Source organism: Cupressus sempervirens, chromosome 10 (genome assembly GCF_028749045.1).
Source record: "Cupressus sempervirens isolate cs-2001-9-10 chromosome 10, ASM2874904v1, whole genome shotgun sequence".
Classification (NCBI taxonomy): Eukaryota; Viridiplantae; Streptophyta; class Pinopsida; order Cupressales; family Cupressaceae; genus Cupressus; species Cupressus sempervirens.
The window spans coordinates 178,157,744-178,175,084 of record NC_143127.1 but is presented as its reverse complement, the minus strand read 5'-3'; the positions used below and the strand labels follow the sequence as shown (position 1 = coordinate 178,175,084).

General features: G+C 33.6%; 1 pseudogene; it reads left to right on the top strand.

Moving 5' to 3' along the window:
• The first annotated feature begins 879 nt into the window (after positions 1 to 879).
• LOC149533214 (putative pentatricopeptide repeat-containing protein At3g23330 pseudogene) lies at positions 880 to 1,461 on the top strand (annotated as a pseudogene).
• Positions 1,462 to 17,341: the final 15,880 nt, after the last annotated feature.

The following is a 17,341-nucleotide window of genomic DNA, read 5'->3' as shown; positions in this document are numbered from 1 at the left end:
TAACAACTATTAAAATAGTATAGTGAAAACCAAAATTGATCTTTGGAGATTGTTATATATGACTTAGAACAGATGAGTTTAATTTGTTAAAACATTGAATTCAAAGGAGGAAAACCCAAGTTCAAATATGCTGTAACTTGATTTTCTTGACTTCTATAACTGAATGCTAAAATATTTATATGCGTCTCATATTGACGCTCAAATTATCCTATAATTTTTTAAAAATAAAAAATAGTAAAATGGTGATATCAAATTGATTGAAACATGCTCTTCATAAATTTAAATCCCACAGAATCACTTCCACACTCTACATCTTCTACAGTCTAGGGTTTCTTTGCTTCTTTGAATGAAATAGTTTAGAAGATGAGGAAATGGATTTGAATTCAGGATTGGAAAGTGAAATGCTTATTTCTAGTATGTCATTTAGTTAGATGTAGATCAAATGGCAATGTTCACTTTGTGCGGTTCAATTACAATCATAAAATGCCACCGCCATCGCCATCCATAGTTCATCTCAATCTCACAGCACTATGCAGAATGGGTCAGTTGAAAGAGGTGTTGCACATTCTTCCTACTACACTCAACCCCCCTAAAGACTCTTCGACTTATCTTCAACTGTTGTAGACTTGCATGGTCAAGGATACCCCTTCACAAGGAAAAATAATCCATACTTTCATTGTCTAGAGGGGATGTGCATTTGCTGCACGAACAAGTTTTTGAAATAAGCTTCTCAATATGTATGCCAAATGTGGGAGTTTTGGAGATGCTCATAAAGTGTTTGATCATGTGGAAGAATGAGACAACGTCTCCTAGAATGTGATGATTGTAGTGTACAGAAGACAAGGGTTTCCTTAGGAGGCACTCAAACTGTTTTACCAAATGCAACGAGCAGGTCTTCAACCCAACCAGTTCACATTTGCTAGTGTACTCCCAGCCTATGCCAAAATGGGAGCTTACGAAGAGGCTATGGACATCCATCAAAGCATAAGGGATAGGAGAATTTTGTCAGATGTTTTCATTTCGAGTGCACTAGTAGACATGTATGCACAATGTGGAAGAATGGATAAGGCAAGTGAACTATTTGACCAAATGCCTCAAAGAAATGCAGTTTCATGGACTACAATGATTGTAGGGTATGCACAAAATGGTTTTGTTGAAAAATCCTTGCACACTTTTAAGAAAATGCAAGTGGCTGGTGTAAAACTGAATTCCTTGACCTTTACTAGCATTCTCCCAGCCTATGCCCAAGTTGGAGCTTTGGAACTGGGTAGACTTGTCCATCAAAACATAATTAAAAGTGGAGCATGTTCAGATATTATAGTAGGAAGTGTAGTAGTTGACATGTATGTGAAATGTGGAAGCATGCACAAGGCACCTGAACTATTCGACGAAATGTCTCAAAGAAATGTAGTTTCATGGACTGTGATGATTGCGGGCCATGCACAAAATCGATCTATTTGAAAAGCCTTGCAAACTTTTTAGCAAATGCAGCTGGCAAGTGTAAAGCCATACTCCACAATCTATTCCAACATACTCTTAGCCTATGCCAAATTGGGAGCATTCGAACTAGGTATGAACATCCATCAAGACATAATTGAAAGAGGATTTTTGTTCGATGTCACTGTTGCCAATGCCCTGATAGACATGTATGCAAAGTGTGGAAGGATTCAGAAGTCAGTAGACATTTTTTATGAAATGCCTTAAAGGGACATTGTCTCATGGAATGCAATGATAGTAGGATATATACAAAATGGGTTCATTGAAAAGGCTATAGAAACCTTTAATCAAATGCTTTTAGTAGATATAATGCAAGACTTCACTACTTTTGCTAGCATCCTAATAGCCTGTGCAAAAATTGAAGCATTAGATTTGGGCATGAACCTCCATCAAAGCATAATCAAAAGTAGATTTCTATCAGACATCATAACTGCAAATGCTCTGATATACATGTATGCAAAATGTGGACGCATACTTAAAGCATGTGAAGTGTTTAATGGGATGCCTCAAAGAGATGTCATCTCTCAGAACACCATAGTGGCGGGATATGCACAAAATGGGTTTTTTGAAAAGGCCTAGGAAACATTCAAGCAAATGTTGTTAGCAGATGTAAAGTCAAACTACAGTACCTTTGTCACCATCTTACCAGCCTGCTCAAAAATATGAGCTTTATAGAAAAGTATGAATATACATCAATTCATAATCAAAAGTGGATTTTCTTCAAATGTTGTTGTTACCAATGCCTTGATAGACATGTATGCAAAATGTGGAAACATTAACACAACATGTGAACTATTTGACAAAATGCCTCAAAAAGATGTCATCTCATGGAATGCCATAATTACAAGATATGCACAAAATGGATTTTGCAGTGATGCTCTCAAACTCTTTGAACAAATGAAGCACTTTGGAATATACCCTAACCATGTAAGCTTCACTTGTGTTTTTTTGCATGCAACCATCAAGGCTTAGTGGATAAGGGTTGTAAATACTTCAATAGCATGAGTGCCTCTTATATCACTATCCCAAAAACCAATCATTATGTGTGCATGGTTGACATTCTCAGCTGAGCTAGCTATCTTGAAGAAACTCTAAACTTCATCATCAAAATGCCAATAAAACCTGTAGTGGTTGTATGGATATGTTTTCTTAGTGTTTGTAGATTACATAAGAATATAGAGTTGGGAGTATATACAACAAGTCTCCTTCTTGAGCTAAATCCTGAGAGTGCCATGACTTATGTTCTTTTGTCAAACTTCTATGTAGAAATGGGGAGTTAGGAAGAAGTTCACATGGTAAGGATATTGATGAATGATAGAGGAATTTAAAAAGTACTTGGAAGTAGTTGGATTGCATGCCATAGTGTGGTAAATGCTTATTATGGAGACTCTTCATATCCACAAACACAAGAGATCTATGCAAACTTGTAGAAATATCTTATGAGATGAAGGGAGCATGGTATTTTCCAAATATGTGCTGAATGATATGAGAAGGATAATGTACCATGCTTTTGTCACCATATTAAGAAGGTGGTTGTTGTATTTGGAAATGTTAAATATCAACTATTAGAGTCATCATCCAAGTGATTTTGACTTCCACATTGTGCCCATGATTATTTCCAAAATTATTTTTAAGACAATTTCTATGAGTGATCCATCATTTCAAACAATGACAATGCTCTCGCAGACATAGTTGGTGATGCTAGTGAAATAACATATAACCATAGGCTTGCATTATAGCAAGGTGCACCACTTAAGCCTTGCAATGGTAAAGAAGGGATTGGTTGTTGAAACCTTGTATTCTAAGACCATAGAGGAGTTATGACATTGAACTGTTTCTCAAAAACTTGCACATGTCTGCAACAAAAGAATGGAGGAGGTGGATATATGATAAAGAAAAAAAATATGATCACTTCAAAGAAATGGTAAGATGCTTGGTGATCAAACATTAGAAATAGGCTTGCAATTAGTGCAACATTTGAACATAATGAGGAAAACATATCTTGATGATTCTTTCCTCCAAGTACTGTCATTGAAGACTATTCATTTCAAGTGTGATATCTAACATCCACAAATTGAGAATGTCATACACATCATTGAAGACCATTTTGTAAGGAAGCAGAACTTCCAATATGTGGGAATGACATCTATTGAACATTAAGCAATGGGAAAGAGAAGGGTGTGGAAATTCACTATTGATCATGTTTGTGTTGAGAAGGTGACATCCAATGGTCATCTTACAATTCCTTTGCCCCATCCTTTCATTTATTTTTTGAAAGGATAAGTGGAAACTATGTATTTTGTAAGTGAGAAACAGTTAATAAAGATATTGCTTTGCTTCCCCGTGGTTGTAGCCTTTAATGGTGAATCGTACGATTTGCTATGTTGTGTGTCTATTTTTTAGTCTCTTTTTTTTTCCCCAAAAAAGTTCTTGTTGTTTGATATTGTTTTATTTTCTTTTTAAATTCAACAATTGGTATCAGAGATTAGGAGAATCTATTTTAAAAATTGTGAAGAAATCAAGGAAGAATGGAAGAAGTTGATAAATGGAGAAGTGTAAAATTCTCAGGGAAAAACTTTGGAATGTGGAAGCTGTTGTAAGGTTTTCATAAATTGCCTCACACAAATGGGGACCCCCCTTTTTTGCAGTGTTCATCTTTGTTGTAGCTTAGGTTTTGTAGTGTTTAATAGTTTAGTCTAGCTTGGCAGTAGTTTATTTTCGGGGCTCCTAACTTCCTAAGAATGGACAAAGTTGTAGTCTTGTCAAGTTTGAAAAAGTTTGATCAATTTTTGAAGGAATTATGAGGTTGAAATCTTGCAATTGTGAAACAGAGAATTGAAAGTGTAATTGTGAAAAAAATCAGAGTGTTGAAATTGCAAAAGGAATACCTCTAGAAATTAGCTTTGGATAGCCACGAAATTTCATACCATCAGGCACCATATAATATCACTAAATAAGTGTTTGGTAGAAAGTGAAGGCATGTTTTTCACAGAAATTCAAATCAACCATTAGGCATTTTAGAGACATTGCATTCAAGTAAAATGAGAGACCAAGAATGAAATGGCATATGGCTTTTAGTGACACTACCTTCAAGTAAAATAAGAGGCCAACAAGTAAGTATGTCTTTTAAGTTATCTCTTGTATTAGTTACCTCTGAAATAACTCTAAAATATTAACACATTACCTACCTATTCCTTCTGTCAATGTAAGATTCAAATAATGTAGAATCATAATGCTGAATATCAGAATTGTCCTTAGTATCACAAATATATGAAGATCGAATGCCATTGACTCCATTATAATAGATAGATGATTTAAGATTCAAACTATGTCTCAATTTACATACACATTTTAATACATTTGCATAATTCAAATGAAAACGAATTGAGATTTTGACATGAACAAAATGTTGACCCTGTAAAACTGCTCATATTGCAAATAAATTAGTCAATTACATCCTGAACATAACTATTGTAAAATTGTATTTAATCTGAAAGGTAAAATCTGTCTCTTTGCATATGATGTGTACATACCAACTGTACGGACTCCTATGTAAGATTTAAATAGTTATTCTAAAAAACTGGGCTAATAGTACAGATGTGCTATGGAACCAAATATATCAACCTCAATGTATACCAAGCTAAGAAGGAAGGTCCAATCCAAAAGCATTGTCTCCAAATCTGATACATAATAATATCAGAACAATGCATATTATATTCATTCTTAACAATTATTTCAAAATTTGTTTTGCCAAGTACAACCACACTTGCCAATATGAAAATGTGAAGAGACTAGATACATTTTAAAGAGGTCTTTGTATTTGGCTGGAGTCTTCAACAAAGTAACATGAACCTGTGCATGGATTTTAGCCAAATGTTGGACAAACAAATCATGCTCCTTGGTTATAGATGAAATGAGGAAGTTGAGAAAGGAGCTTCCAAAAACTCATAAGAAAAAGTGATCAGCATCCATACGAAATCTCAAATAGAGTGAGCTGCAGAAACATAAACAACTCTATTGTAACTAAACACAATGATAGGTACTGCTATATGTTATTGTGATAAATTTGGACAGACCAAATTGAAGTAACAGCTAACTGCCATCAATTTTGTGAATTAGAAAGAGAGGATGTCAGATGTGCAAGATGCTTTACAATCCATGGTTGTTTGAGGAGAGTAGAAAAAGCAAGTTTAATCAACAACAAACGAATGGAAGGTGGCAAGAGAAATGGTGTCTAATGATGTTTGGTGGTCAAATATATGGTAATAAATTAATAATCTAAACCAATATGCTTGAGTGTATACTTTGTTTTATTTTTTACTTACAAATTTTAATTTACGTAATTAATAGTGTTAATGTCATAATTTTCAAAAGTTGCTTGCAAATATATTTGCTCAATCGTATCAACTTTTGTGGAGGTAATCCAATATGTGGAGCAAACTCTCCTAGGCTTGGAGAGATTTATGAGACATTTGATAGCATGATCAATCAAAAGAAGTCAGTAATTCTTGACAAGAGTTAGCCAAATTCTTCCTTCTAAAGATGATGAGAAAAGCATATCTTGATAGTACTGACTTTCAGTTTTCCAATCTAGAGTCACTATTACACAAAACAACCCCATTGAATGATAAAGATTTCATGGAAAGTCACATTAGAGTTTAAACAACTTGCTATTTATCTACTCTCGTAAATTGTTAGTTTCTCTACTGCAAAGAAAAAGTGGTCCACCTATGGTTTCATTCACCCAATCTAGAAGAACATACTTACCTTTAAAGAAGCAGGAAAAGTTAATCACAATTCATAGTGCCTTCAAGATTAGAAAATTACTAAGCATCAATAGACTACAATAGCATGTAGGGATGTTAATCCTAAAGATGTTAGGCAATTAATTACGAGGTGCAACCAAGATTGATCAGGATTCCCTTGTATGAACCCTAAATTCAGTCAGAGTGGCATAGACTCGTTGCCTTTTGATACTGATAAACCAAATGAGGCATAGTTGTATTTAATTTAACTATTTTCAATTAAATTATAGTTTGAAATATTTGAGAATTGAATTTGAATTGCCCTTATTCTATTGTCATCATTGAACTATCGTTATGTTGCTGAAATACTACTGATATGCTGGTGTCATGATTATAGTGACCTCCCCGCCCTCTATCTCTACTGTTATACTCCTATTATTGTTGGATATTAATATATATTGGCATCCCAAAAAAATTGTCCTTGGATTGGCATCCCTGAAATGCATCCCTTGTTGTTTCCATCCCTCAATCACTGTGGAACATAGAAATTATTCCATGAAAGGAAGGAAAGAGGCAAGAAGTTTTTCCTCAAAATATGTAAAGTTCTAAGAGGAATAACTGATCTTAAAGAATGTAAACATGCAAAACTTGAAGCAATTTTATCCTAATGAATAAGAGCTAATTTTTAGCCCCTATTCTAGCAAGTAACACCTACTTAGATATTTCCTACCACTCATTCTTTTTACTATCTGATAAGTCTCATTAGTGCCTAAGAACACAACCATAATCCCTTTCATTGTTGACCTCAGCCTCCTCAAATTAGTTGACCATCTTATGCTATTTGCATTATTGCTTCCAAAATGTGAGGGCATATTATAGATAGTAAAATTAACCCAGCAATTGATCTATCAATTGAGTGTCTAAACTTAAAGGCACTAGCATTTTGTGTTTTAGTAAACAAAATAGAACATGTAGCATATAGGGCATGATATGACTATAATTAGTTACCTAATGTGTGTAGGTACCATGTGCATTCATGTTTCTGCAGTTGTTATGTGTATGTGCATGTGATCTTATCTACAAACACCCAAACATTCTGGGTTCTCCAATATGCCTACACTGAGCAATTGTCATCTATGTTCATTTTAGATTTTATTTTTTTCATTCAAACAAGTGATACTTTACTTATTATGTAGACTCAGATAACCATTTTTCCTCCAATATAACAACTTACAAAGTAACGAAAGAAAAGAGATAATGGACAAATAGTAATTGCTTGCATTGATTGTTTGGCTTCAAGTCTGCATGTAAAAATGCATAGAATATGTTCCATGTACGAAAGCATTATATATGGTCCCAATTTAGGTAAATATGTTTTGATGTACACAGGTTTTATGCTCCAAATTCAAAAAAGGGAAGAAATTAAATTCTCGCATAAAATCCTTGCAGAAAAGATAAGGTAAACATCTTTGATGTCTATCTTCCAAATTCAAACCAAAGAATATATCAAATTCCTGCCTTCAAACCTTATAGAAAGAATAAGACAAATATGTTTGATGTCAACAAACTTTACTCCAAGTTAAAACAAGAGAAGACATTAAATTCCTGTATTAGAGTCCCTACAAAAAGAATAGGGAAAATATTTCTAATGTTTACAAGCATTGCTCACAACCCACAAATACAAAGTTTCTAAAATAGAGAGAAAATTATGAACAATTAAAGCTTCCAGCACCCCCAAACATGCACCTTCCATAACATCAATCACATAAGCTCTACAAAACAAAATTCTTGACATCAAAGTGGTGATGGGTATATAATGGAAGTACAAGGATGAAAGCACAAAACTTTCCCCTATGCACATGCCTCAAAATTGATAGAATTATTAAATGATAAGTGAGAAGGCACTAGAGATGAGATGGCATTGTTTTGGCAGCATGAATGTGATCTGTGACTTTTAAATGCAATTGAAGTAGCATGAATGTGATTGGAAGGAACATAATGAAAAAGTTCAAAAATATTACCAAGGCTCTAAGATAACCTTTGTGTCCGATTGTGTATGTTCTTCGTTGGTATTTCAGGTATTGATGAACTTGATTATCCATGGTCAAAATCCAAAAATATATGTACATAACAATCAAATTGACGCGAAAAATGACATACCCATACCTCATGAACATGTAACAAATCATTTAATTATTGTTGTATCTATGGTACACACAAATTATAAAAATATGGTAATGAAAAATATTCAAAAATACCAACAAAGCTGTAATAAGATAATTTGTGGGTTAAATTGTGCATGTTTTTCATTCGACAATTTAGGTATTGATGGGCTTGACATTTCATATCATGCTAACAATTGTTTGCAGGTGTTGATGGAATACTTACATAAATCTGAAGCATTGTGAAAGTTAACAAAGTTTTAGCCTTAGATCTCAACCTGTTGGTTCACAAATTTAACAAACTTATTAAGGGTTTAGAACTCCATTTCTCTAACTAGAATCACGAATCTCAGATTCCTAAAATGTTCTGAAAGACCTGATTAGGGCTTAAAATGTTACCACTAAAATCATTCTTCCTAAACTGAAAGCAAACCAAAAAACTTAAATTCAATTGAACAACTCTAGAGAAATTGAAAAGGAATTCAATTTCAATTTTGACTATGTAGGTTTTTCATTGGACATTTTAGGTTTTGATATACTTAACATTTCATATTGTCAGTAGGTGCTGATGGAAATACTTCAGAAATTTAAAGCATTGTGAAAAGCTTACAATATTTAGCCTTAGAAATTGGATCTCAGTGTATTGGTTCAAATATTTGATGAATTCGTTAAGAGTTTTACACACACTTCTCTGACCACAACTAGGAATCTTTGTGCCCTAAACATGAATTTTTTTTATGATCCACTAGAAGACCTAGTTTGGGCTCAAAACATTACCATAAAGATTATTCTCCTTAAAACACCAAAAATATCTTCAATTTAGTTGAACGACACCATAGAAATTAAACATAAAATTCAATTTCTCCACAATTACACATTCCATCACCTACAAAGATGCAAAGAAAACACACCTAACAAATGAGACTTTGTTGTCTGTAATGTTATGGACATTGCTGGCAAACAAGAGGCAGGGGCAGAAGGCACCTTAAGTAGTAGAATTTGGATCCCTTGTAATATCACTTATTTGAGAAGCCCATTTGTAATCCTTTGACAAGCCCGTCTTGATTCCTTCTCCAGTTCCATGGAACTTTCAATTTAGACCACATATTATCCATTTGCCTTTGCCTCGCTCACATCTCCCTCGCGTCTTCACCTGCCATCTACTATATACATGGCAATAAGAAGAAAGGTGTGTCGAGAGCAAGAGATTTGCTTCAACAAAAGTTTTCTCGTTCAATCAACTTTGTATGGAAAAAGTCTCATTTTGGAGCTCTCTTCCTCTTGGTTTAGTTTGCAATGCAAAAACATTTAATCTTCCTCTAGTGATCGATTATTGCAAAATGAGCCCCAGTATTACTTGATCACTGCAAAATGAGCCCTAAAATTAGCCATGAATTTCCATGATACCCAATGTGGGATGCTACAAAATGAGTCCTAAAATTAGCTGTGAATTTTCATGATACCCAACACGGGAATGAAATAACTTTCTTTTTGCATGATATGATACGACTATAAGCCAATTTTTCTTTGTTATGACCCAAGTTGGTCAAAATTTTGATCAACTAGGGAAAACTTAGGACATTTTCAACTTGGGAAAAATTAAGGTTGGTTGAAATTTTGACCAAAGCCGGCATATAATTTTTATTTTCGACCAACGCAGGAATGGAAAAAAAAAAAGGATTCATAGCTTTGGTCAAAAAATTTGGTAGAAAAACAAGTGCAAATGTACTAGTGTTTCCCCTTGTAGGAGGATAAGACTCCACTAAAAACACCCTCTGATATCTACCCATATCTCCAATTGTGGGTTCTGAAGTTGTAGGTCTCTAATCTGAGAACTATGATTTCCATTGAGGACAATGGGATGACTTGTGTCCGCGTTATCCACATGAAAAAGATTCTCCGTCAAAACTTCTTTTCACTCTAGGTGCACTGGACTGTTGAAAACTACCCCACTAGCATAAGAACAAGTACTCTATGATGGTTGGTCATACTAGTTGTACTTATTGCGCTAAGAGTATTGAGAATCCCTAGAGTGTGAACCACCACCACCACTCTGTGTTGGAGGATAAGATCCTCCCTGCTATTGTTGTTGATTGCCTCCAGAAGAAAAAGGCTTCCTACTGCTACCCACTCCCTAATTACCTTTAGACTCGAATGTTGCACGTGCTCCCACAAAACCAACATGTCCCAAGGTGACATTTTTCTCTACAAAGATAGCCTAATGTATCACATCCTTGAGGTTGTTAGGTTTGAAAACCTTTACACCCCCAATGAGATAGTTATTTAGACCCAAAATGAAGTGTTGAACCATCAGTGGTGAACTACCACTGGTTCCTACATAAGGCATGAGCTCATAGAATTTTTGCTCATACTCGGCCATGGTCATAGTACACTGCCTGAAATCATGGAACTCATATGCCCTTTTCTAGTGTCATTTCTCTAGTAGGAAGCATTCGCAACAGTTCTCAAGGAATAACTCACATGCAATAGTGTTCATGTGCACTCTCAGTTTCTTCTCCTTAATGTTCCACTGTATAGCTCCAAAGAGCTCTAGGTGGGTGATGAAAAATCTTGCTTTGACATTAGAGTCAAAGTCCTGCATCACAAAACATCTATCTAAAGTAATTAACCTCTACTCTACCACATATCTTGTATCAACCCCATAGAAGGGTTTGATTTTGGACCTCTGTAGGTCCTTCATCTAAGTGGCCTTAACTAACCTCAGCCTATCACATGGAGGTTTCTCTGAGGACTCCTAGATCTTCACCTCTCTTTATTCCCAACATGACATGATCCCTCTTGATCAGCACCCCTGGGAGGAGCTAGGTGTTATAAGATCATCCTCATCATTTGTCTCAAATTAGTCTCCTCTCACTCAACATGAGCTTCTCTATGGCTCTCCTCCCTATTTTCTTCCTGAATAGGACTCTCTCCATGAGTTAGAAGAGAACTATCATGTTTACCTATCTCACAACCTCTTCCTCTACCTGCACTATGACCCCTAACAATGAATCTAGTCTCAAACACTATCCTCCTACAACACAAGTAAGAACAAAATAATGCTCACAAAGTCAACAAAGGCATACCACCTTAAAGCACAATCATAAGAAAATATGTTTGAAATCAAACTCAAGAGTTATTCAAGTTTGAAGTTTTCCAGTGTTTAAGTTGTAATAAATACATATAATAGTTTAAGTTTTGTTTTAGTTTAACTAGTTGTCATCTAGCGGCGTTCAAATATACCCAGAGCTCCCAATGTAGAAACTCGGGCTCTAATACTAGATGTAACGTCTTGCTAGGGAACCCAAAAGATATTAACCTAAAGTTTCACTAAGTTTTCCAAAAAAAAATTTTGAAAGATAATAACAATAAGAGATAATATAGCAGAAGTAATAACTCACATACATACAACCATCATAAATAGATCACATCTCTTAAGGGCCCCATGTTGAATCACATATATATATATATATATATATGTACTAAATCCAATACACAAAAAATCCATATCATATAATTATTACAAGTACAATTCCAATTCAATAATATATAATTACATAAGATGCCACTTGGCAAAATCAAATGCATAATCATCCATTGTACAAGTCACAGGGTATGAAAAGTTCAAAGAATATACATCATCAATAAAATACATCATGTCATAAGATCTTTGATAAATCAAGTACAATATAACAGAATATAACCAATCAACATAAACATAAGATTAGAAGGAAAGGAACAACTGCATAAAAAATCCAACAACGATATCTAGGTGTCGAATTTCAGTGGTATAAGAAACACTACTACCCGACCTCATGGAACATAAATGACCCACTCTCACCATGTTGAGGAGATAGTCTCAAGTCCCATACAAATATCAATCCACAAGTCATAACCAACATCTAGGTCAAGGAAATCCTGATAGCAATTTATCTCAAAGGTATCAAGACACAAGTATCATCTAAACCCAGAGGCAACAAAGATACATAGGAAATCTACTATGCAAGTGGGCAAGTGTCATCACATGAGCCAACTCTAAGGTTACCCTAGCAGCCTCTCTAGACTCTGGCCCCCTAGTGTCTCTATGTGGCATCAATATCCTTTCATGCAGACAAGGCATACTAACAAAGTAAGGTCGCAACCAAGCATCCTCTTTACTCCCATCGTAGCCTGTACTAGAACTCAAGGCATGGGCGAGGAAAAAAAATGACTCTTATTAATTCATTTTACTCTTATTTAATGAAATGTTATCACTTATTAAAACAACTTACAATGGGCTACCTAGGAAACCTCTTTAGGGCTCCAACCTCCATTGCAAGTCACTTCCCAACGTACACATATATTACCTACCCTAAGCTCATGAAAAATATAACTCATAAAATCATAATTTTCACCTTTGTCCTTTACAAGCAATTGGAAAGCACCTATAGATAAAACACAGTATTCACCTCAGTCCTTTACAAGCAACTGAAAAGCACTTAAAGATAAATCACAATAATCACCTTAGTCCTATACAAGCAACTAGAAAGCACTAGAATCATAGAACAAAACCCCCAAGCCTCTGGTAAACATCCAAAATTGGTCAACACTCCAAGTCAACCCCAAACCCAACACAAGGTAAAATGTACATCATAGCAAGTGTAATTTCATAATTTTGTTTGGTTTTGAAAAAATACGTGTTTGGTTTACAAACAAGGTTCCAATTTTTCCATTTCCAAAGTGTCATGATTACTAAGGTTTCCAAATTATAAAAATTAATAAAAATCGTCTCGTATAAAATATACTATGATCTAGAACCAAAATTTGAGTCATATAACAAGGTTGGTCAATTTCCCCCATTTAAAACAATTTAATAACAATTTCCAAATATACATAATTATATCTTAATTTTCACAAACTAAGTTTTTTTCTCTTCTTATCAAAGTATTTAATTTATTATTAATAGTATATATTAAATTATTAATAACTAACATTTAGTAATTAATAATAATAATTTACTAATTAATAATAATTAAATAACAATTATTAATATCCTTAATTAAATAAAGTTATTATTTAATATAATAAACTATATTAAATAAATAAATAAAACCAAATTAATTTAAACACTTACCTTACCTATTCTATTTAAAGCTCGTAGACTGATATAGGGCATCACGACAACCTTGTTATCACACCAACAAGTTTACATCAGCAGTACTTGCTGCTACAAGAATAGGGTGGGGGTGGTGGCCTGCCTTTTTTTAATAAATTCCAAACCAAATTTATTGCCCTTCCCCCCCGTATAACAATTTCCATTTTTATAATTATCACAGTAATTACCAATTATTGTGGTATATATATGATAAATTTCAAACATAGATCTGATAGGGTTAAATAATTACAATCGATCAAATTCATTAAATAAAATCTTGATTTTCTTTTCTAAACCCCCATCCTGATTTTAATCAATCAAATTATGAATCTCTAATATTTACCAAACAAGGTTTTCCAATCTTCAATTTGTTTACAAATGTTTTCAAAATGAAGTATAATAGATTCATAGACAAGGGTTTCAACCCAAATTAAGTTTTGAATACAAATCCACAACAAACACAAATAAGATAGAGATTTCAAAAGAAGAATTACTATGCAAAACTCAACAAGATCATACCTGGATCTAATGCTAAATGATCATATTCTCAAAGATCGCAAGCAAATTCCCCTTTTTTAAACCCTCTTCTTGAAAATTGGCACCTCCAAACTTGCATGTGGAGAAATGAGCTCTAATTTCTTAATACGGAGTTTTCTCCCTTTAGGGTTTTGACTTTGCAATCACACGAAACTTTTTTTCTTTAATATTTTATTATATTTTAATTTCATGTGCAACCTTTTTGCGATTTAATCAAAATAAACTTTATTAAATTATCTCTCTCGCTCTCTCTCTCTTATTAAATCACAAGATACCTTAAATAATAATATTTATTAATTTAACTAATAATTATATTTAGAGTTTTTATATAATAATCATATTTAGAGTTTATTATAAAAATGGAACTCCTAAATAAATTATTATTAAATTAAATTAATATATAATTACGCCAAAATTAGAACTTTAATTAAATCTTTTAATTTAATTAATTTCTCAATTAATCAAAAATTTAATTTTCTTTATAAAATTTTCATTAAATTATGTTTTAATTTGATTTAATTATAACTAAAATCACAACAAACCCACACAACTAAATACGAAAATCCATTATAAATAATAGAGTACTAAATCAAACTCAAGGATCAAAATCATGAATTCACATCACTAGACAAATTCAGAAGGGTAAATAACTTAGATACTTGTCTTACTTTCTAGGACAATTGGCTTAAGGTCAAGATTTGGACTCAAGAATTATCTCCCCTCTTTTACCATTGACATATTGTGATTGGACACATACATTCTGGCAATTCAGGGAAGTTGATGCCTGATACCTGTAATCTGCATAAAATTTGAACATGTACATACACATATAATCTAAAGTAAACAAGCAATGGTAGGGAGTGGTCCATCGCGTAGATCCCGACAAGTAGGTGACTACAACTCCCTCCCTCAACCACATCATAAATGTCAAACATAAAGTAAAACATACAAGTACACCATACACATGCAAGTATGAGGTAAGTAATCATAGAAATTGCATAAAAATCATATCATGAAATAAATGAAATCACTATAAGCATCATCATCAAAAGAATAATCATGAATACATGAAATAACTAAGTATCAAGTAGCTCATCAAATATATCAACTGAGTATGAAATAACATCCAATCAAGTAAGGTAACCAAGTACCACTAATCATAAGACATAATCATAAAATTGGCCTAAAAAGAATCTAGCAATCTAACATAAAAAGTAAACTAGAGGTAGGCATTACAATAACTTAGGGAAGATGCTAGATCTATCATCATTTGAATGTGATCCTACTTTTCTTTTATTTGCTCAATTGTCATGGGTCTGGGTACTTCTATCTATTCATTGTCCAAGTAATATAGTACATAATCTCCAACTCCAGATAAATACAATCTCATCAAACATTGCCATGTTGGGAAGTTTTCTTTGTTGGGCTTGGGTACCTCTCTTTTGTACATCTTGATCTTTTAGCTTAAGTCCCTTAAAACTTTCCTTGTAAGCACCACAACTCTGATACCAATTGTTAGAATGATCAAAATAACTAGAAGAGGGGGTGAATCAATTATACTCAAGTCTAGATGTACCAATTCAACTTTTAACAACTTAATAAAACTCATTAATCCACTCGGTTAATATAGAAAATCATTAGTAATTCAACTTATTCATATCAACACTTAGCTCTCTGTTTTACTGTTAGCTAAATTACAGAAACATATAATAGTAAATAGCATGACGCGTGAAAAAAACATTCACACAAGTATGACACTGTGATTTAAAGTGGAAACCTAATTTAATACAAAACACCAAGTGACATGCTACCACTTTTTCACACTTCTAAAGTGAGCTCAGTTAAGAGCTAACCCTATTAAAGGTTACAAAACACATTATTAGGTGTGACTCTATTAAAGGATTAAATCACCTTGTTAGGAGTGACCTTGTTAGAGGTCTTCAAGGACATCCCAATATAATGTCACCTTGATTAAAGGGTTTACAATGTGACTGTTAGGTCAACCTTGATTAAAGGATTTTTATTGCCATAATGGTTAGAAAGTAACAAGTAGGTTGATTTGATAAATTACAACTCACTTTACATTTTTTAATCTGCATTCAACTCATTCCTGATTCATTGATTGGTCTTCATCTCATTCTCCATCTCTGATCTGCTTGGCAACACCTTAAGTATTCTCACTTTCACCAACTTCTCACTTTTCCTCTACAACTCTTGTTCTTCCACTTATTCTTCAAAAATTTGCCAACCAACCTGTAAAACATCTCGCATACCTCCTTAAATGGACATGTTTAATTTCTTTTGATGCTTAAACATAATTGTAGATCTTTAAGGATTGATTAGATTCATTGAATATGTTTATCATTTTGTCTTTCTTCTTCTTTCCCTGAAACTTCTCAAAAATTCTCATTGAATCTTCACCTTAGATTGCTCATCAAACTTAATTCATACATTAAATATGCCAGCTTATCAATCCTCATCTTTAGCATGCTTGGACTGTTGGAAATATTCAGGATATGACAGGTTACTAAGAGGGGAGAGGTGAATCAGTAACCTTAAAACTTTTTATTAATTTACCACATATCCATCTATACTACTGCATGCATAAATTCTGAAACATGAAACAATCATTACACAACTGAACTCAATATTTGGTGACCCAAAAACCTTCCAAATAGAAAGTAAAACTGGGGTGGGGATAATACCCACATAACTTCAATGCTGCAGTATAAAGTTGGCCAGTTAAGACTTACATTGACCACTTCTAGTGATCTGCCCTGTTAGGAGCACAAAGGACTGCTAGGTCCACCTTGTTAGAGGATTTGCAAACATACAATGAAGTATGCACTCTGTTAGGAGATTTGTACAAAGATTGTTAAGTCTACCTTGTTAGATGATTTGAAAATCTGATTCACCTGTTAGAGTGGATCTGCTTGCAACTGATTGCTGATAAGATCCCTTATGCATTGATCACCTCATGTGATGGGTGTAACTTTTCAATCTCTAAATTGACCTTGATGTATACCTTGAACTGTTGTTGATAATCTTTCACATATACTCTTCATTACTTCACTATTCTTTCATCATGTCATACACTCACATACATATATTTGATGTCTTACAATACATCTTGCATATATACCTTTCAAACTTACAAAATTACAAGGTCGACCAAAATACAAGTAAACAAATACATTACAGAATCAGCTCAATAGTAAATAACTCAGGTTCACTGAACTAACTCGGTGACCTTTTGATACTCGGCA